The sequence below is a fragment of the Diabrotica virgifera genome, chromosome 9 (assembly GCF_917563875.1).
Source record: "Diabrotica virgifera virgifera chromosome 9, PGI_DIABVI_V3a".
Lineage (NCBI taxonomy): Eukaryota > Metazoa > Arthropoda > Insecta > Coleoptera > Chrysomelidae > Diabrotica > Diabrotica virgifera.
The window spans coordinates 209031992-209045488 of NC_065451.1; the positions used below are offsets into that span (position 1 = coordinate 209031992).

The following is a 13497-nucleotide window of genomic DNA, read 5'->3' on the forward strand; positions in this document are numbered from 1 at the left end:
CAGATCTATCTCTCAAAATATCAAGATGAGTCTGGTGAATGCCCTTGTATTCTCAATATGTCTATACGGAGCAAAGACTTGGACTCTTCGCGCATGCGAGCGCCAAAAAATTGATGCCTTTGATGTGGTGCCGGAGAAGAATGCTGCGCATACCATGGCCAGCTCATAGGACAAACGTTTCCATTCTAAACCAACTCAATATTAAAAAAGGCTGTCCACAATATGTCTGCAACGAATTCTGCAATTCTTTGGTCACGTGGTTCACAGAGGCGACGACAGTTTGGAGAGATTAATCGTTTTTGGAAACGTTCCGGGGAGAAAATCAAGAGGACGATCACCAAGTAGATGGTCCGACCAAATAAAGAATTCAGCTGGAAACTCATTCTGCGAAGCTCTTAGAGCAGCTGAAGATGGAGACCAATAAAGAAACATTGTCAGGAATATTGGAAGAAATCACGATCCTCAGTAATTGGGAAACGACAAAAGAGACATATTTGGGGCCTCTCATGAATGTCCGAAATACACCAGCTATCTCTTCTTGATGCTTTTTATAATCTTACCAGCCTTGCTGTGACGTTCTAGTATTGTGGAGTTTCAAATCTTCTCCACCCAACAAACTTTTAAAATTCTTCTATAGCACAATATTTCGAAAGTTTCAAGGCAATTTAGATCAATTTTATTTACAGTCCAAGACTAGGCACCATAAATTAAGACCGTCAACAGGTAGCATCGAAGTAGACGGATCCGCAATGCCAATTTTGGGTCTCTGTTACATAATACTCTGGACACCCTTCTAAAAGCGGCTCTAGCCTGGTCAATTTTGGTTTTCCGTATGTTCAGATCCAGACCTGCCTCCTTATAGCTCTCATCGGTACTATAAAGTAAGGTTTGCAGACCTTCTTGAGTAGAAGCTAGAAGTACTGTGCCAGCCGCATATCGCAAATTACTGATAACTTCACCATACCCAATTGTTCCTTCTTGTTTTTTGGAAAGTGCATTTCTAAAAATTCTTTCTGAATAAACGTTGAAAATCAGGGTCGACAAGAGACATTCCTGTCGTTATCTTTTTTTTTAATATCAATAGCATGTGATTCCAAACCGTTACTAAAACTGATGTTGTTTGATTGCAACACAAATTTGCAACTATACGAACATTTCTGCCATCCAAGCCCATGTTTCTTAAAACTTCAATCAATATAGAGTGCTTTACACGATCAAATGTCTTTTAGAAGTCAATTGTAATTTAAGGCATTCTCATTATTTTTGATATTTCAATAAATTTTGCTGTATATTAAACACTACAAATAAAACACTTAAAGAAGTAAGAAATTATGTCTGTTTCTAAAAATATCCCTAGATTTTTCCGATGTGTTTAAGTTACAATGTCAGAAACAATACATTGTTATTTATTTCATTAAATGTCAATCCTTATACTGCATCTTTTATGTTTTCCTATTGAATGATGCACAATAATTGCAGCAATGATTACAGTTAGTAGATCTACAAATTGCGAGGTAGTCATTCTGCATATAAATAGCAAAATTTTGATTATATTTGGTTAACTGCTGTATTTATCCTAATATGTTTCGTAATTTTCGATGATTGATATATCAAATTATCAGTAAAATGTTATAGAGTTGTGTATGTAGAATAAGACACTCTATATCGAGTATCGTGAATCTTTCACTAGAAGCTTTATTTATTTATGAAAATATTTGAACGATCTATATCTATATTATTACAAAAAAAAACAATCGCTCTTAAATCACCTGCAAAAACAAGGTAGTTAACTTGTAAAATTGTTTCGTAATTTGTCTAAATGGGGTCTGGAGCGCGCATATCAACATAGAATGTATCATGAAGAAGCTGATGCACCAGGACAAGTGTAGCTATCCATGTAAGTTTGATTTTATATTAAATAAATTATAGAATTAAATTTAATGAAAAAATTGTCTTGGTAAAAGGTATATTATTATAAAAAGCCCCTAAAAGGACTAAAAATATAAAAACAAAACGTTTTCGTTCTGTAACAAGAACATCATCAGTGTTATAAGAACATGGTGAGCCACCCAAAAATCTATCTATCTATCTATTAGCCGTGCGACATCCAATATTGGACATAGGCCTTCCCTTCGCTCCTCCATCTTTCTCTATCCTGAGCCATGGGCATCCATTTTGAGCCGGCTTGGTGTTTTAGATCACCTACCATCTCATCTGTAGTCTCCCTCTTTTTCGTTTATATGTCCATGGTCTCCACACTAGTAATTTTATTGCACCCAAAAATACTAAGGTTAAAATCTTTTAAAAATAGACTAAAAATGTTTTATAAAAGTGTATACATAATTAAATCCAAAGGATGGATATAATTCCTATGGATATGACCTTAGAGCAACATATGACTCCCACACGTGGTACGTGGGTTCCTAGGTATTACTTAATTACCTAGCAGCCCACCCTCAATTTATTATGGCAGTGAGGCCAATTCAGGCCTCAACACACTCTTGTATATCTTTCCTTTCAGCCTTTCCCCGATTTTTCGATCACATAGTACCTCTCATTCTAGTTAATCCAACCAGCTTGTATTTTTGGACAATTTCTCGATCTAGTATCCCATTTTTCGTTATGTAAGAGCGAAGGTATTAAAATTCTCCATCTCGCCCTAGTATTTCTCCAAGCAATTCTATGTCACAACTATTCCTGTACCTACCATCCACATACTTCGTTTTCGACTTGCTAACCTTAAGTCCGCCCTCTTCAATAGCCCTCCCGTAACTCTCAAACTTCTTCTCCAACATTTTTTTGCTCTGACTGTCCCTTTAATTTTTATATAATGATACCATCACACTTTCTTCCTCATCATTTACCACAAAATATCAACCTCTTCATCTCCTTAAATATAGCCTAGAGCCTTCAAAACCCCCACAGATATTCCATCAGGTCTTACTGCCTTACCATTCTTCATCCTATTTACCGCCTCGACAACCTTATCTCTCGCTGAAAAATTTGGAAGCTGAGGTTTGGAAATTAATGCATGGTGATTGGGAACAGCGCAGAAGACCTGGAGGTAAATAACAACTCAATAAAGCAAACAAATGAATATCATTATTTGAGCTAACTTCAATAAATACAGTATTAGATAAAACGGAGATAAAAATTAAATAAAGAAAAGAAAGATATTAGCACGACAACTACACTCTATTATATGTTGCAAGAATTGAAGACGACAGATGGACAACAACAATTGCTTGAGTAAAGACCATGGGCAGACAAACGAAGTCGAGAAAGACCTCCCAACGTCATGGAGCGACGACGTCAAAAGAATTGCGACCAATTGGATAGCAGAGGCACAGAACAGAAAAAGATGGAAATACATATCTGGAAATGGAAATCAAGGCTGATTGATGTTGATATGCAGCGATGGTATTAAAAGCAAAACTAAACACCAAATATTTAAGATGATAGTGGAAAGCTGCTTATTGTCTGGCTCAAAGACGTGGGTGAAAAATAAAAGAAGGGAAAATAGAATAAAGGAAACGAGATAATAATGCAACTAAGAAGTTAAAAATGCGAACCAAAAATAAGAAGAAAAAGAGGACGTCCTAGATTACTGTGCAACGGACAAGTAAAACAGCAATGGAAAAAATAGACCTCACTGAAGAAGACGTATATATCAAGAAGAAGTGGCGATTGGGATTGGTAAACTCTGTTGAAACTCTATGGTATATTTTGTTTTACACCTATGTACTAGTTCTATGTTGATAGTTTATGTATTTCCTCTTTTGCAATCAACTCTTTTTGTGATAATATGCCACAATAAGTCCAAGAACATAAAAAGTTTAAGTTTATATTACAAAAATTTTTTTCAATTATTTTTCTCCGACAAAAAAAATTTCAGTTCATTATCGACAACATAAAATATAAAAACGCTCTTTTGGAGTATGATTAGATATAATACTCTTAGGGCCTGGTGATCTTTTTGGCTGGTCAACTACAACAATCGCAGAAATTTCCCAATGTTGCTCCCACACGCAAACCGTCAAGAGATGAGAGGAAGGGCCAGGACGTACATCAGTTATTGTATAGTAATTCAAGAGACTTTTATGCAATCGATCGATTGAATGTTGTAAAAATTTACAATCAAATGCAAAATTTTCGGTGGTTGTTTATTTTGGTGACCCTCTTTTCCAGAAAAATAAGGACCAAGGTTTTAATACACCCAAAGATTCTAAATTATTGCAGTCTAATAGAAATTTGTTCAATTGGATATGGTAATTGAGTCAATACTCGCAATCTTTAGTTTGTATATTTATTAGTTGTTACATAATCGTGGGGCAACCGGTTTCGAGTCTTACAATATATGACTCATCATCAGGCCCAGTACAAAAAAGTCTTCTCAATACAAACTACAAGCTAAAAAACACAAAACGAGAGACATGTACACATATATATATACAAAACATAAAAACAACTTTGTCTTGGTTTTAATCACACACCATGAAGCCAAGCAACTGTGTAGTATTGAACTCAACCTTCCATAGTATGTAAAGATGAGACTTATTGTCATTGGGAGCGACCAATCTGATGAAAATTGCTTGGTATATAATTTTAATATATATACTACCATCATTCCTCAACTAGTTAAGGGATGATGGAGTTCTGACAAGATAGTATGCGATCAAAAGACATAATATAAAGTTATTAGTAATTAGTATGTACTTACATAACAGCCATTGAAACTGTTCCACAGCTAAAGATGTACATGCAGTCACCAGCTCCCATAAGGATAGTTGATCGATCAAACAACCTTTAGTCTCTTATATTGTAAGTTGTGTTCAATGTGGAACTTTGAAAAGAAAAATTCTTATGTTCCCAAAGATGTGTGTTTTATATCCTTCACAGTTGTTTTTTGTCAAGCTTAGCCGTTGTTTTTATATGTTTTATGTTTAGTATGCACACACTGGGACTAGTAGCCACACCTCTATGTAGGAAGTGTGAACGGAGGTATCGTCAATACGAGAGTATGTGTTGGAAGGAAGATGTCCACTGGTGATTTTTCCAGCTTCCTGGAAATGGCAGGTTGGACAATGAGCTAAGGACATCAGCCTCCTGGGAGACTGCACAATGGGTCAATTATGACTTAAGTGCTATGGAACTTGACTCACCCTCCCTACTATATTAAATGTGAAGAACAGATATTGAATGTGAAGAAGACATTAAATTAAAAAATAGAAAAACGAAAGTGTGTCTATGAGAAGGATGAACGAGACAAGAATACCCCAGGACCTTGGAAATGAAAACCAAATAGAAGGAGGAAAAGAGATTTATATTACACTGGAACGAACCAATAGAAACAGTAATAGAAAAAGAGACCTCACTGAAGAAAGATATGACAAAAACATGGCGATTGGAATGAGGTATTTTCTGTGGTAGATTTTGTAGTACACCTAGTTATATATTGATAGTTTATATAATTTCTCTTTTGCATTAAATTCTTTTTTTGATAACGTACGACATTAAGTCCAAGTATATAAAAAATATTGACCTATATTACAAATATTTTTTTTATTCTTTCTCCCACGAAAAAATTTTCAGTTCATTATCGACGACATGAAATATAAAAACGCTCTTTTGGAGTATGATTAGAGTGAGTAGAGTACAATATATGCTTCACGGGATTCTAAAAAGTCGTTAATCCAAGAAAGGGCACGTTTTTCATTTCCCATTTCCCAGCTTTCTCTAAAACAAGGACGCCAGCAGCATCTGCGCCAGCGTCCCTGTCCAAGTAAAAGACTATCCTCGTCGCGGATCATACGACGCCTATCAGTTGTTGTATGGCAGTCAAAGGGGCTGTTGTGCAATAGATCGATTAAATGTAGTGATTATACGAATTTTATAATAAAACGCAAAATTTTCGGTGGAAGTACAATTCTATCTAAAAATGGCTTTCCGACTGCGTCGACAAGTTATTCAAAAATATTCGTCCCATGCTTAGAGGTTATATCTTCTATTGTCAAGGTATTTATTCATTTTTAACAATAGAACGAAATCTAAACATTGTATTTGGTACTTAGACACATAAAAATCTTTCATCTGTATGTGTAAAGAAAGTAGTTTGTCTTTTTAATTTCCTCTTACCTATAAGATTTGGATAAAATTCGTTACAGTCAATTTTTCACGATGTGTAAATTTGTGTAAAATAACGCAAATATGTCAAAACCACAACAATGTGTATAATATTATTCAAGTGTATAAAAAACATTTATAAAATCTTCAAATAACGTAATACAACTATATAGTACAGTGTGGGATAAAGAAAACAGTCCACCTCGATATTTGGCAGTATTTATAAAATTTTAAGGAAATAAAAAAACAAGTCAATTTTTGATCTAAGAGGGACAAATTTTTACGGTACATAATCTGTCATTTGTCAACCCCCTCCCTTCCATTTCCCCCACCCCTTATTTTTTTATAGGGAATAGGGGTCGTGTGCTAGCTCATTTGAAAGTTTATTCAATTTTCTATTCAGTAATATTAACATAGCCATAATCATTTACACAGGGAGTCTAAGAAAAATTATTTTGAATAAAATTAATTGACAAAAAAAGAAGAATGTATTTAATTTATTTAACTCAGAATACATTCTACTGCTGACAAAAACAGAAAAAAAATGTTTATTTGATAAATACACATTGTTGCTTAAATTCAATATTCAACCTATCAAGAGGTAGATGGGTGGTAGTTTGAACATTGAAATTAAGCGAAAAGCAATTTATATTTACCAAAAAATATTTTTTTCTGTTTTGTGACAGCACTAGAAGGTATTTTGAATTAAATAAATTACACACAACTTTTGTGTCAATTAATTTAATTAAAATATTTTTTTCTAGGACCCCGTGTATAAATAATTATGTTAATGTTTATATTACTAAATAGAGAATTGAATAATCTTTCAAATGAGCTAGCACACGACCCCTATTCCCTATTTAAAAATAAGGGGTGGGGATGTGGAAGGGAGGGGGTTGACAAATGACAGATGTATGTACCGTAAAAATATGTTCCCCTTAGATCAAAAATCGACATGTTTCGTCATTTTCTTGAAATCCAATAAATAGTGCCAAATATCGAGGTGAACTGTTTTCTTTGGCCCACACTGTATATCTATCTATCTAATCAGCTCTAAACGTCCATCCTTGGATATATGCCATCCTTCTTCCATGCCTCTATATCTTGGGCAATTTGCAATTTGCAAATGTGGCCCACACTGTACAACATACAAATTGCCTACAACATACAAAATTTAAAAAATATTATTTTAAATTAACATGTTATCATTATTCTTATTTAAATTTGTTTAATAATAAATATAGAATAAATAAACCAAACGTATATACTGTTATATTTATTGATCTTAAGAAAGCGAATAATAAATTTTTGATGCCTCCAAAAGATCTGTAGTTGATCTCAACAAAAGATCCTAGTGAGTATGTGAACATGTTTTATCTACAAATATAAAGCTTGAACTATCGAATTAGTTTATTTATGATAAATAATTTATTAATAATAGAGTTTTTGTCCATTACGCAAAATTGGAGACTAGGTATACTATAGTGACCTGAAATTTGTAAGAGTATCTTCTCCTTTATTATATTTAGGCTATATAGGCTATTTAGCAAGTATTTGAGTAAGTAATCATAACCACTATTTTTTAACTTTTAAAATTTCAACCATCTTTTCAATTTTAATAGTGGTTTTACTTATTGAAGTTATACTTCTTTACCGGCGATAGAGGGTAAATTTTTATATGGGAAAACCTAGCGACCGGGCGCATGCGCATTATAACTTTGTTCTGATTGGATGTTCAAATGACATGTCAAAAATTATTCAATATGGTGGCTGTGGCACAGCTGTAGTTAGATTATTTATGGTTGTTGCGTTTTAAAATTTGTGTGAAAAGAAACAACAAACAAAAGTTAGTTAATAGTTATACTGCCTTTTTAAATAGTTTTCATATACCTATATTTTTGGACTTTTGGACTATTTTGGACAAGGAAAACTCATTCTAATTTGGTAAGTACCTAGTTTTTATTATAATCATATTGTAATTATACATTTGGATTATGTTGAAATACATACATTTATTTTCTCAAGAATGCGGATTTTAGAGAGAAATCCCAAATTAGGTTCGATTTTTATTTTTAAATTATGATTTTTTGGCGTAGATTTATTTATCTAGTAGGTATGTAATGCTTTGATTTACATACTTAATTTGATTACCAACAAAAGTTCTACCAATCTTCATCTAATATATTGTTTTCTTACTGTTTTGTTATATTTTTATATTTTCTTCCACAAAATTTAAACTACATAATTTAATTTTCAAAACAACTGTCAAACAGTAAATCGTTCAGTTACCGTATTTTTCCACATGATAAATAATGTGCGATTGGACGAGTGAGTCTACGCTTCGATTACGAGTCAAAGCGGCACGAAATTCAAGGGTTTAATTCCCGATGCAAGTTTTATTTTATTTATTTTTTTATGCATATTATGATTGTAAGTATATTTGTTATATAATTTTTTTTTCAGCAAATGCGTATTTAAAATTTTTGCCAACAATTATTATCGTCCAGAAATCATTTTTTCTTTGTGGCATTTTTCAATGTGTTTGTGTGCGTTTTATTCTTTTATTTTTTTAAATTTTTGGTATAGTCTTAAAAATCACATAATATGTAGTAGAAGTATAACTTCTTACGTGCGTACAAAGTACACACACATTCTTGTTCTATTTTAGATTCACTGATGATGGACTGATAGGTCAGAAAACGTTCTGAATCGGACATATTTTATTCAATTCATTGGGATTTTTTTAAATTTTAATAAATATACCAACTACATAGAAGTGGTTTTTACTTCATGTTAGAGTTTGTTTAACTATATGTAGTCCAGGAACCGAAGCATTTCACCTCGAAATTTTTACAGAATAGATCGATTTGCTTGAAAATTTGAGAATAAGTATTGGATAGTTCAAGGATCAAAATCTATATGATGCCGAAATGCGCTTTTACCATGGGGCCGGTTGCCACCCCATCTTAAGGGTGGAAATTTTTTATTATATTTTGACTACAAAAGTTAATAAAAACATTCATTCTAAGCAAAAAATGTTTTATACATTTTTTTGATAAAATTAATACTTTTCGATTTATTCGCTATCGAAAGTGTTAGTTTTATATAGAAAAAAATCAATGTTTTTCGATATACAGTGAGCACGTAAAGGTTGGAATAAATTCATTTTCTCAAGAACGGACGATTTTGGAAAAAAATCCCGAAACAGGTCAATTTTTATTTTTAAATTTCGACTTTTTGGCATATATATCATTCTAGTGACGTCACCCGTCTGGGCGTGATGACGTCATCGATGATTTTTTTAAATGAGAATAGGGGTCGTATGATAGCTCATTTGAAAGGTAATTCAATTCTTTATTCAGTAATATAAACATTAACATAATTATTTATACAGAGTGCCTAAAAAAATTTTTTTTGAATTAAATTTATTGACATAAAAAGAAGAATGTGTTTAATTTATTTAATTCAAAATACATTTTACTGCTATCAGAAAACAGAAAAAAATGTTTTTCGCAAATAAATGTTGTTTTTTGCTTAAATTCAATATTAAAGCAGCCACCCACCAGCCTCGTGACAATTTGAACATTTAATTTAAGCCAATATCAATGATTATTTTTCAAATATTCATTTTTTTCTGTTTTCTGAGAGCAGTAAAATGTATTTTGAATTAAATAAATTACATATATTCTTCTTTTTATGTCCATAAATTTAATACAAAAAATTTTTTTTGGACACCCTGTATAAATAATTATCTTAATGTTTATATTACTGAATAAAGAATTGAATTACCTTTCAAATGAGCTATCACACGACCACTATTCTCATTTAAAAATCATCGATGACGTCATCACGCCCAGATGGATGACGTCACTAGTATGATATATATGCCAAAAACTCGTAATTTAAAAATAAAAATTGACCTGTTTCGGGTTTTTTTTTCCAAAATCGTCCATTCTCGAGAAAATGAATTTATTCCAACCTTTACGTGCTCACTGTATACTCATTTACCATTCACTCAATTTTTGCCGTAGAAAAAATTTTTTCAAACCAAGTTCTTGGGAATTAAATAACCTACAATTTCATATTAAAACATTTTTTCGTATATCTGATGCTAATCTTTCTATTTTGAAGAAAATGGCATTTTTTACCAAACTACAAAAAGTCGTTACTCGCTTTTAACTCTAGTTTTTTAAAAACTAGTTATTCTAAGCCAGTCAAACTTTTAAAATCTATTAACAATACATAAATAAAGAAGAAATATTAAGGCCAATGACTAAAAGCAAAGCTAACTTACATTATTATGCTTCCAATTGGATTTCTTTTTTTTTTTTTTGAAAAAAATATATTGATTTTTTAACCGTAACCTTTTTAATTTTTATCTTAGAAAGTTTGAAAAATAATAATTTGTTACGTTTTTACAAGATCTATAAGACTGTTAATACCAAATCTTTTTAAAATCCTCAGTCGCAAGAAGCAGTGACTTTGAAAGGGTTGGTAAAGGTGATTTTTGCATGTTATTACAAGATTTAATTGTCAATAGCTCACTCAATTTTTACCGTAGAGAAAATGTTTGCAAACTATGTTCTTGTGAATTAAATAAGCTACAATTTTATATTTAAATATTTTTTTGTATCTCTGATGATAATCTTTCTATTTTGAAGAAAAAGGAATTTTTTACCAAACTTCAAAAATTCGATATTTGCTTTTGACTCCATTTTTTTTAAAAACTAATCATTCTAAACCAGTTAAACTTCTAGAACCTATTAATAATACATAAGTAAAGAAGAAGAAATAAGGTCAATGACTAATTTTAATCAGGGTGGTGATTAGGGGTTTGCTTTCGATCACTTTTTCGCTGAAAAATATAGGGTCTGACATTCTTTTCATTATAAGCCACCTAATTTTTGAGCTAAAGACTTCTTTTTTATTTCTGAAGATAGATATTTTTAAATACTTCAAATTAGTTTAAACAAGTGATCCTCGAAAAATGCATAGCTTTCCCGTCTTTTGACTTCGAAACTACAATATTTAGCATTTGCCGAAGAAGACCTAACATATATTAAAGTATAGCTCGATTACTATTGGTCTTAAAGAAAATTTGAAAACACGGTTTTGTTGATTTTTTCAAAAGGTACATTTTTTTAAGCAAAGTTGTTTTGGTAGAACAAAAACTTTTTGAGTTATTTGCAGAAAACTGATTAAAAACATTAATTTTTTTAATATAAAGTTAACACTTTCGATAGCAAATAAATAGAAAACTATTAATTTTATCAAAAAAATGTATAGAACATTTTTTGCTTAGAATGAATGTTTTTACCAACTTTTTCGGTCAAAATATAATAAAAAATTTTCACCCCCGACATGGGGTGGCAACCACCCCCATGGTAAAAGCGCCTTTTGGCATCATATAGATTTTGATGCTTGGACTATCCACTACTTATTCTCAAATTTTCAAGCAAATCGATCCCTTCTGTAAAAATTGCGAGGTTTTGTCCTATTTTAAGCTTCATTACTTGGACTAATGGTATACAGCCAACCCAGGGAACTACCCCTTTTTAGTTTATCTTCTCCTTCTTTACATGCTGTCTCCCAATCGGAGGTTGGATATCAGTATCACTATCTTTACTCTATCTACCGCTGCTCTGGCTCTGAAGAGTTTTATTGAACTTTAAACCAGTACCTTAAATGTTTTAACCATGACACTCTTCTTTTTCAGATAATGTACCTTTCTTATTTTTATTGTGTTTATTTCAAGAAGAAGATTTTTAGTACCAAACAAAAACTTCATCACCTTGTACATATGAATAGATATTATACCTACCAACAGTAACATAAACAATTCCTGCATCCACAAATATTCTACATACAACAATTCAGAGAATTTGTATTTTCTTAAACTGACACAAAATATTATTGCCCTACTTTTATGTTAACGTTATGCTTAGCAGTTTCCTCGTTGTAACTAAACTTTTGTCATTAAATCTCTTACCCGAGACTTTTCACCGTCCTTTTGATTTTTCAGTCACAAACGAGAAGGTTGCCTTTACGGCCTTTGTAATTTACATTTTTCTTTTTAAAAGTCAAGATCATTTTAAGAAGAGGTTTAGAAACAAGTTTTTTAATCTGTATCGTACAGGGTTTTACTTATAATTTCTTTAAAAAGTATTCGGAACTTAAATCTCTTTTAAAAATTGTATCAATCTTGATATATTTTAATGTATCTACTGTTGTATACGTGTTTAATACAAACTACGAGCATTTTTGCCTTCGTAGACTACGAAAAGGCATTTGAAAGTTTCGAGATGTTAGACATAGAACAAGTTATTCATAATTGTAGAATATATTTGGGATACAGGCAACTAATATTAAAATATATTATGAAAACACAACTATGATAGCACAACTAGACGAAAATACAAATCCATCTCCATTAACAGATGAGTTCGACAAGCCGACATAACATCGCAAAAGCTGTTTATTCTAGATCTATACTTCGTTCGATTCCAAGGTAAGCTAAGACGTCAGTGTCAGACGCCTGATCAATGGGTTTGGCATGTCGTCGCAGCTTGTCATTCTAATTCTAATTTTAACTATGTAATTTCTAACCAATGACAAGTTGCGACGACACGACAAACCCACCGATCAGGCGTCTGAAGCTGGCGTCTTAGCTTTAGTCTAGGCGCCAAATGGAGGTCACCGTGTCCTCTTCAATTCTGATGGACAAACTCAACGGTTTCTTATGGATTTTTGGCTGCTGATTACGAATTTATTTCGAGGGTATTTCGATCCGAGTGGTAAAAAAATTGTTATAAACAATTTAATTGTTTATAAGGCTCTGGCTCATGAACTAAAAGAGATAAAAAAGAATGTTTCAAATAAAATTTGTTCCTTAATAAAAACGAAGAAAAAAACATTTACTAAACTTAAATCCAATAATTAGAATTCAAGATATTGTAAAATTAGTGCACAATGCAAATTGCACGTTACAAAATAACTATTTTTTGAAGTTTTATCGATCGTAACTCGGCTTGTACACATGCAAATGAACCTTAGAAGGTCTCATTTTAAAACTTCATTAATAGGCTTCTAAACAGAGTTTGTTAAATTACATGATCTTCATTTGTTTTGAAGTTATACCCATTGGAAGTAATAATTTTCTTAAAAAATTGTACATTAATTTGTTTATAAGGGTTTCGAGCAAATTTAAACTATAAACATGTATACTTCAATGAACAATAATGATTCAAGAACTTAAAAGGAACATTTTGAGCTTACGAAAATGTTTGTAAGTTTATTTTTGGCCAAGATATCGATATTTTAATAGTGCGCTCTGAGGCGCAAGATCGGCTCACCGCGTAAAGGTTCACGCGCTAA

The 13497-nt window shown here is 31.9% G+C and overlaps 1 protein-coding gene across 1 annotated transcript in view; it reads left to right on the forward strand.

Moving 5' to 3' along the window:
- Window positions 1-5820: 5820 nt before the first annotated feature.
- The window catches only part of LOC114327624 (head-specific guanylate cyclase), a 42735-nt gene continuing 35058 nt past the window's right edge, over window positions 5821-13497 (forward strand). The window contains exon 1 of the mRNA XM_050660062.1: window positions 5821-6015. The gene's annotated coding sequence lies outside the window, so the exon portion shown is untranslated. The remainder of the gene's footprint in view (window positions 6016-13497) is intronic.